At 45.4% G+C, this 7,861-nt stretch overlaps 1 long non-coding RNA gene across 2 annotated transcripts; it reads right to left on the reverse strand.

Moving 5' to 3' along the window:
* Positions 1-276: 276 nt before the first annotated feature.
* On the reverse strand, positions 277-2,450 carry LOC143270489 (uncharacterized). Of its 2 annotated transcripts, XR_013047663.1 has the most exons (3): positions 2,245-2,415; positions 688-936; positions 277-410 (listed from the first exon to the last, which is right to left on the reverse strand). It is a non-coding gene; the product is annotated as an uncharacterized LOC143270489 (long non-coding RNA). The 2 variants fall into 2 exon arrangements; XR_013047662.1 differs by having other exon boundaries at positions 277-936; positions 2,245-2,450.
* Positions 2,451-7,861: the final 5,411 nt, after the last annotated feature.

Genomic DNA, 7,861 nt, shown 5'->3' on the forward strand with positions numbered 1-7,861 from the left:
CCAGGCTCCTGAATCTGTTGTCAGTAAAGGGACAGTGGTGTGCATGCCTCGGTTGGCATCGTTCGGGTTTTGAATTTCCTGGGTTTTTGTTGGATCATATCACCGTGAAATATTATATGTTTTTTCCTCTAAAACATAGATCTAATTTCCTTTACCAAAAGGGAAATAGTACTTTTCCCACCAACTTTTGAGAAAGAACATGTTATCTTTCTCAATAGGGCATCATCTAGTAATATTTTTTTTGAGAGCTAAAAAAAAGGAAGGGGGAGTGTAAAACAATGTTCTAGACACATTTTATTTTGTTTTTGTCAGATGGAGGAAAAAAAGCAATCTTGATTTATTATTTCATGTGGATGTAATGTAGATGTCCGCGTTTGACATTTCCTGAGAAGTATTTCCATCTCTGAGGTCTTTAAAAAAAATATTAAAAAAAAAAAAAACCAACAAACTTTTTTCTCCCTCTGTGTTGTGCGTGGTGGTAAAAGAGGAACCTTTAAAGCTCTGTATGTTTAAGATCTTATTAACTTAAAAGAATTGACTGGGGAATTATGAACTTTATAGAAGACAGACATGCTTGGGAGTCAATTACTTTCTGCACCGTTCCTTTAAAAGCTGCTCCCCCCCCCCTGATTCTTTCTTCCTATAATTACAGAATGTTTTAAATGGGAACAGTTATGTCTGACGTACCTTGTGATTTAAAGTGGACCTTTCTCAACGTCAGAGAAATGATTTCTGCGTTTCGTAGCTCAATAAAATCAAAGGCAGTTAAAGAAAAAATAAGTATACAACCAGATTTGTTATTCTTCCAAAATCAGCCTTGAATGTAGACCTTCTTGGGGGGTGGGGGCCAGCAGTTGTGTGTGTGTGTCGGGGCGCACAGGGCGGGTGGAATTTCAGAATGGAACAGAGTTTTTAAGCTCAACATCAGAACTGGCCCTTTAATGAGAGAAACAAAAAAAAAAAAAAAAAAAAAAAGGCTTAATCACCAGGACCCTCCAAGATGACACTTCAGATTACATCAGAGCTGTACAGCCGTGGTGGGGATGGAGTCTTTCATCTGAAAAAACGAAATACTTAATGGCTCCAATGAGCTTTCACCTCCCCGAATCTGAGACCCTGCTCAACGTGGACACTCAGTGTTTGAGTTGCTTTTGTAATTCTTGAAAAATATTTATGGAAACGGCTCTTCCTCGTGTTTACACTGTTCACCCCCCCCCACCCTCCACCCCGATCCTTTTCCTTCAACTCGAATGTAATTTGCTCCCTTAAGAACTTTGGGGAGTAACTGCAGCTGGCCCAAGCTATCTGTGCATAATAACTGTGCGGCAGGAGGAGCAGCGGGCAAATTTCATGTCTTTTTTTTTTTTCCTCATGAATTTTAATGATAGAGTAGATTTTTTTTTCTTCACGGAGACATCAAAAAATTTAAGAAGAAAGATGTCAAAGGTTTCAATGTATAGACAGCGCTTAATGAACTGGTCGGCGTTCTCACCATGGGGAAGGAGGTTGGAAAACTTTGGAATAATATGCCTACACCTTCACCCACACGCGCACACTCTCTTTTAGCAATCTGGAGGACAGGAGAATAAAGTCTTAGAAATTTCCAAGATCAGATCTCAACTGAAATAGGATTAAAGGGGGTAAGGGAAGGAGAAGCAAACTGCAGAGGAAGGCTGTCTCCCCCTCCTTCCCTTCCTCCCAGAGGAGCCGAAAGAAATCGGAAGTCACTTCTCAAAGCTGGCCAGTCCCCTGCCCGTGCCCCCACAAAGGCCGAGAGTGTTTAAATTTTTCCTGTCCCCTCCTCCCCTCATGGTAAGAAAAATGAGGGTGATGGGAAGCCTCCCGGCGGCCCTTGGGGTCCCTTCCAGGTGCTACTCCAGGGGGCACTGTGGCATCGAGAACGTTCCCAAACGGCCACAGCTGGGCTGATCATTCATAAAGAACAAATCTCCCAAGGCTGCAACCATTTTCTCCTCAGATGTCCCTAACCCGTATCCTCACAAAGAAATGGAGACGGGAACCCGCCCCCCACCCGCCCCCCTTCTGTGTCATACACGCAGTGTTTAATTTCTGCGCAAGGGTATGCCCTGCTTGAATCTTTGTAAATACCACCAGTGCCTCGCCTTCCCTCTCCCTCCAGTCAGAGTTTCCCCTCTTCCTGCTCCAGTTTCTTCTCCTTGCTTGATTTCCTCTTAATGCCTCCTCCAAACACCCAGGGATGGAACACACGCATCTCCCATCTACCTTGGCTGCATTTTCCTTGTGCTCTCAAGAGTCTTCCCGGGACTGCGCTGGCCTTTGCATCCTCCAGACCTGAGCACAGCGCTGCCGGCTCCTGGCTTCTCTGTACTTTTACAGATCTTTACAGTAATTATGGGGGAACTTCAAAGCTGGGCTATTTGTTCTCTCTCTCTCTCTCTCTCTCTCTCTCTCTCTCTCTCTCTCTCTCTCTCTCTCTCTCTCTCTCTCTCTCCCTCTCTCCCCTAACTCTACTGAGAGTCCAAATAAAAATCCAACTGCAAGACACCTCAGAAAACTGTTGAAGCCAGGATTAGTATTTTTGAATGTACAACGATTAAACCCCCAAAGAACAAAAAAAAAAAAAACAAAAAAAAAACAAACAAACAAAAAAAAACAAAGCAAAAAAACAAAACAAAACAACAACAACAACAAAACCCCTCCAAACGTCCTCACAGATCTGAAGGAGATAGTGGAGGCATGCTGTGGGGAGACGGAAAGTTTTTCTCATGGGACCGGTTTCCATTCAGAATGTTTCAAATCCTGTGTCAACTTTTTACACCGTGTGGAACGGAGACCCGACTTGGCCTTGGAGGAGGAGGCCCGGAGGATTCCATGAGGGTTTGTGGTAACTGAACCTGTGGACATAACCTTGCTCCTAATTGGAAGGGGTTGTTTCCCAGAAAAATCTGTGCTCGGGGAAAGGCTATTTTTCATGGCAAATATTTTGAGTGAGAATTTTACATACTAAATGTTTTAAACTCCATCGAAATCTATGTCTTGTATCTGCCTTGTCTTGGAGTGGGCACCTAGCTTCAAGGAAAAAATAGAACACCCATTCAATAAAAAATAATGGACAGCAAAGCTGGTTGCTTCATTGACAAGCTGTTTCCCAGGCATCTGACTTTATTATAAATGAGGTTTTCGCTCAAAAACTAAAAATACTAGAAAGGAAGGAACCTGTTGAAGGGGCCAGAAAACGCTAAGGAATGTTGGCCAAATCCTCCACGGTGGGTCTTAGCAAAACCCACAGAAAGGGGCTTCTAGAATCCCAAAGGACTTTAGCGACTCAGAGGGCCAGCCTCCCCCATGGTGGGCACTGTGCCCTGGCAGACAGGGACACACAGGCATGTAGATGTCGCTTGCAGGAATTCCCGTGACTTTACCTAAACCCACACACACGATTATTATGGACACTCTTGCTGAGGGAATATACCAAATAAGACATGCACGTGTACATTCAGGGGAGAAGACCCCCCCCCCCCCCAATCAACTTTGTCAATTGACTGCCTACGAGCTTTCGGCAAAGTGAACCCTAAAGAGGGCACTGAGGCATTCAATTTTCTGTTTCGTTTTTTTTGTTTTTTTGTTTTCCTCCCTCCTCGGAGAAGAGGCAAACTATTTAGAGAAGAAAAATCCTGCGTGTTTCCTTTGATTTTTAATGAGATTAAAAAAAATATAATAGTCCAGCTAAAAAGACGTAAACTCACTTGACTAAGCAGGTATGCAAGACATTTATTAACTCATCCTAAATCTGCCTCCCCGAACTGAGCCTCATTGCGTTATACGGCATTTCCCCCTCCCGCCCAAGAATCACAAATCCTTCTGCAAACCGTGGTTCTGTATTAAGAGTGTGTAAAACCGAGGAGTTCATTATTATTTATTGATTAATACAGTGCTTCAATCATTATCACGGCAGTACAAACAAGTGCGACAATAATACAAGCAATTGTAAGCCGAGACCATCTCTCCCAGATGTCTGATCTGCCTTTAAATAGCTTTAAAAGGAAAAGAATAAAAGGTTTTTAAAAAGGGCCTTTATTCCTAAATGCGTATTCCCATAATAGAATAATGGGATATTAACGTACTTAAAAGCACACGTTCCCACGCCTGAAGCTATACTCCGAAAAGTCAAACTCCGAGAAGACTTTGAAATTAAGGGAACTTGGAGCCATGTGGGCTGGTGAGGGAGGCGCTGCCCATTAAAATGGCCAGCAGATGGCGCTCCAACCACTATTTTGTCACAATTTTTTTTTTTTCTTCCCCTTTTTCTTTTCTTTCTTTTTTTTCTTAATTCTGCTCTTGGTCTTTCAGACTAGGGTGTGGACAGGCACTTTGGGTCTGATTTTGAATATTGAACAATGCCATCAAAAGGCACGGAGGAGGAAGACAGGAGTCGGGTCAAGGGGGCTGTTTGGGTGGGTGTTGGGCTGGCCAGATTTTGAGAATTTAGCTAGGACAAGAAAGGACGCTTTGTTTAGCTGTGGGTGGATTCTGGCCAGACTCCATTGAGCAGAAAACAAGGCTACGGTGCCCTCGGGTTTTCCAACTCCTTTTAGGCATTCGGGAAAGAAGAAGAAGAAGGAAAAAAAATAAAAAAGATCTTTGGTCCGTGTTGTAAGGACAACGCCATCGCTGCTCTGTGGTTGGAAGACATTTGGCTTTTCCTCCCACCCCACCCCCAGATTTGGCTGAATGGAAAAGGCGTTGGTGGAGGGAGAGAAGGGAGAAGGCTGTGTGTGTCCGTGAGTCTGTGTGTCTGTGTGCCCGTGTGTTGGGTGGGAGGGCACCTGGCAAATGAATCTGATAGTTAGAACGAGGGCGACGCTGGCTGAATGTGGGGTCTCGTGGTCCCTGTCAAAACCTGGGATGCAGGATCCACCTCTCCGTGTGAGAGGCCGCACTCTGGATGCCAGCGTGCCGTAATCTGGGGACAAAGGATGGTCTTAGCATCGATGCCTCTACATTTGAGGTTGGAACACTTTGGATCTTGGAGGGCAGGGGTGGGTTTGGCTGCTGGGTGTGGAGTGCGGGGCGCGCGGGGGGTGGGGTGGGGGGAGAGTGGAAAGAGGGAGAGAAAAGGGAAGTTTTCGTTTTCCTGGAGGTTTCAAGGTCTTCATAACACAGCTCCCAAGTGAACTGGAATCCGGCCAATCAGAGCCGAGGAGGCAAACAACCAGGAAGCCAGTGCCTATCAGGAGCTTTCGCAGAAATCAGAAGAGTTCCCAGCACATCTCAACAGTCCATGTGAACCAGAGCCGAGTCGCCCCCCAACCCCCCGGGTGTGTGAGTGTGTGGTGTGTGTGAATTTAAACGTGACAGAAAACTCTACTGTAGCTTTCTCACCATTTAGGACCATAAAACTTTATTTAGTCTAATCCAAGACTTCATTCACACAATGAATCTGTGTCAGTCCTGGGCCATCCTGAGCAGGCAGGTTAGGATTCTACCTCACAGACCAGGACACTCACTGAGTGTCACCGTGGCAGTGGCGTTGGCCCCAAATCAGTTAGCTTCAAATAAAACAAAGCTAAAGATGTAACACCAAGGAAGAGAGGAAACTTCAAATCAGGATTCCTTTGTTGGTTTGTGTTCAAGGCACAGTTTCGTTCTTCACCCTGGCTGACAGGGAACTCGCTCTGTCACCCAGGCTGTCTGGGAATACCCCATGTGGTCTCCTTGTCTCTGCTTTCCCAAGTGTGTGCATGGGAGGATGAGCTGCCATGTCTAGTGGAGATGAGCATATTTCCGCATTATTTGTAAGCATACATTTGGAGGAAGGAAGAAAGAGAAAAAGAAAGAAAAATAAAAACATACATACATACATACATACATACATACATACATAAAGTGCTCTCTGTTGATAAGGAACAGCTCCTTCTGCTGTTCTTGGGGGCAGCGTCCCAAGAAGATCTTAGAGATTTGAGACTCTGAGAAGGAGAAGTATAAATTCACTGTTCAAAAGAGATGGGACATAGATACAGGAGACAGAAGCTACTAACTCTTGCTGTGAGTTAAAAAAAATGGATAAAAGCAATGTAATTTTAAAATTACATCGTTTGAATGTGGTGGAGGGGTTGTCATGGTGTGTGCGTAGGGATCAGAGGACAACCCGGGGGAGTCAGTTATCTCTTTCCTTCACAGGGATCTCAGGGATTGAACTCAGGTCCTCAGGTACTCACTGAGCCATCTCGCCAGCCCTGTTAATGAACTTCACACCACATGGCCCTACACGTCCCAGAAAACAGAGGTGAGCAGAGCCAGCGAATATGATAAAAGGCCCAGCAGGGCTGAGCCTGCCAAGGTAACACAGAATTTGGAGGGACTATGCTGTTCACCCACACTTCTTTAAAAGAAGTCATGGCCTCTTTTCCCCACTGTCTCCAGGTCCTCAAGTCCTGGTCTCTGGCAATCTCTGGCAAGGAAGGGTAACTGGAGAGGAAAACCAGGCCAGACAGCCTGTCTTCCTGGAGTCTTCCCCTTCTCTGTGGGGCTGCCTTCCAAGTGGCCTGTCCTGGAAGCCAGCTTTGCTGGTTTGAGCTCAGGGCAGAGTGGACCTGCTGGAGAACTGTACTCAGACCTGTTTGGCTGGAGTAGCCTTGTAGGTACAAGGTACTCTCTTTGTCAGGTCAACAGTCAGGGAAGTTCGGTCTTTTTCACAACTTGGGCCTAGAGTAAGGATTGCCCATCATTGGCATCCGCCGCCACCCAACCATCGTATCCTGCAAAGCCGGACCTCCTCCCGCAAGGCTCTGCATCGTCCACCTTGACACTTTTCACAGATGTGTCCCCTTACCTGTCCACTGTGGGCCCACTAGACAACTTCCCATGTGGTTACGGGAGCCACTGAAGACTGTAGGGTGAGGGGCAGATCCAACAACCCCAGCTGTGCCTTTGCAGATTTGGAGACTTTTAGTATGTATGACACGCATGTCCAGGTGTGCGTGTGTGCGTGTCTATGAGTGTGCAATGTGTGTGTGGTGACTAGAGAACAACCTTGGATGTCATGCCTTAGCCCCTCAGCCGTTGTCTGCCCTAGTGTGAGACAGGTCTCTCATGGGCCTGGAAGTCACTGATTTTCAACAATAGGTTTTATATTGGTATGAAATTTTATAGATAGGATATTACATTGGAGCAAATATTGTCAACATTGATGCCACCTAGCTGGGAGTGATGTCACACATCTCTAATGCCAGCACTCAGGAGGGTGGAGGCAGGTAGTTCTCTGCAAGACCAACCTGGTCTAGGTAGTGAGTTCCAGGACAGCCAGGGCTACAAAGGGAGATGTTGCCTTCAAACAACAGCAACTTAATGCCAGCTGCTCTATAGAGCAAAAATCAATCAGTCAGTCAGTAGTCAGTAAGTCAGTCATCAGTCAGTCATTCTCAGGTCAGTTGAAAAGCTAGTGTATTTGCCAGAATGAATAATTTACTGTTTGCCAGCCCTCCATAACCAGATTGCAGTTTCTTCTCTGACCTGAACTGGGGAAAGGAACAAACAAACAAACAAAAAAACCCAGTTCATTTCCAACTTGAAAACACACACTCTTAATTCTTGGTTGCTATCCCTTCCCAGCAAAATACCCTGGCCTCTGCCTCTAAGCCTGGCTCTACCTGGCACTTTGCACCTCGGTTGGTTTTCCAGACCAGTCTTATCCATTTGGTCTTTGTTCAACTCTGTTTTCCTTCAGTAATTTCCTATTATTATTATTATTATTTATTATTATTATTATTATTTAATAATAACAATAACAATACTCCCCAGGGTTGGGATAGTGCCCAGTTGGTAGAATGCTTTAGCATACAGAAAGCCCTAGGCTGAGCCCCAGTACAGTATAAACCAG

The sequence above is a fragment of the Peromyscus maniculatus genome, chromosome 23 (genome assembly GCF_049852395.1).
Source record: "Peromyscus maniculatus bairdii isolate BWxNUB_F1_BW_parent chromosome 23, HU_Pman_BW_mat_3.1, whole genome shotgun sequence".
Taxonomy (NCBI): Eukaryota; Metazoa; Chordata; class Mammalia; order Rodentia; family Cricetidae; genus Peromyscus; species Peromyscus maniculatus.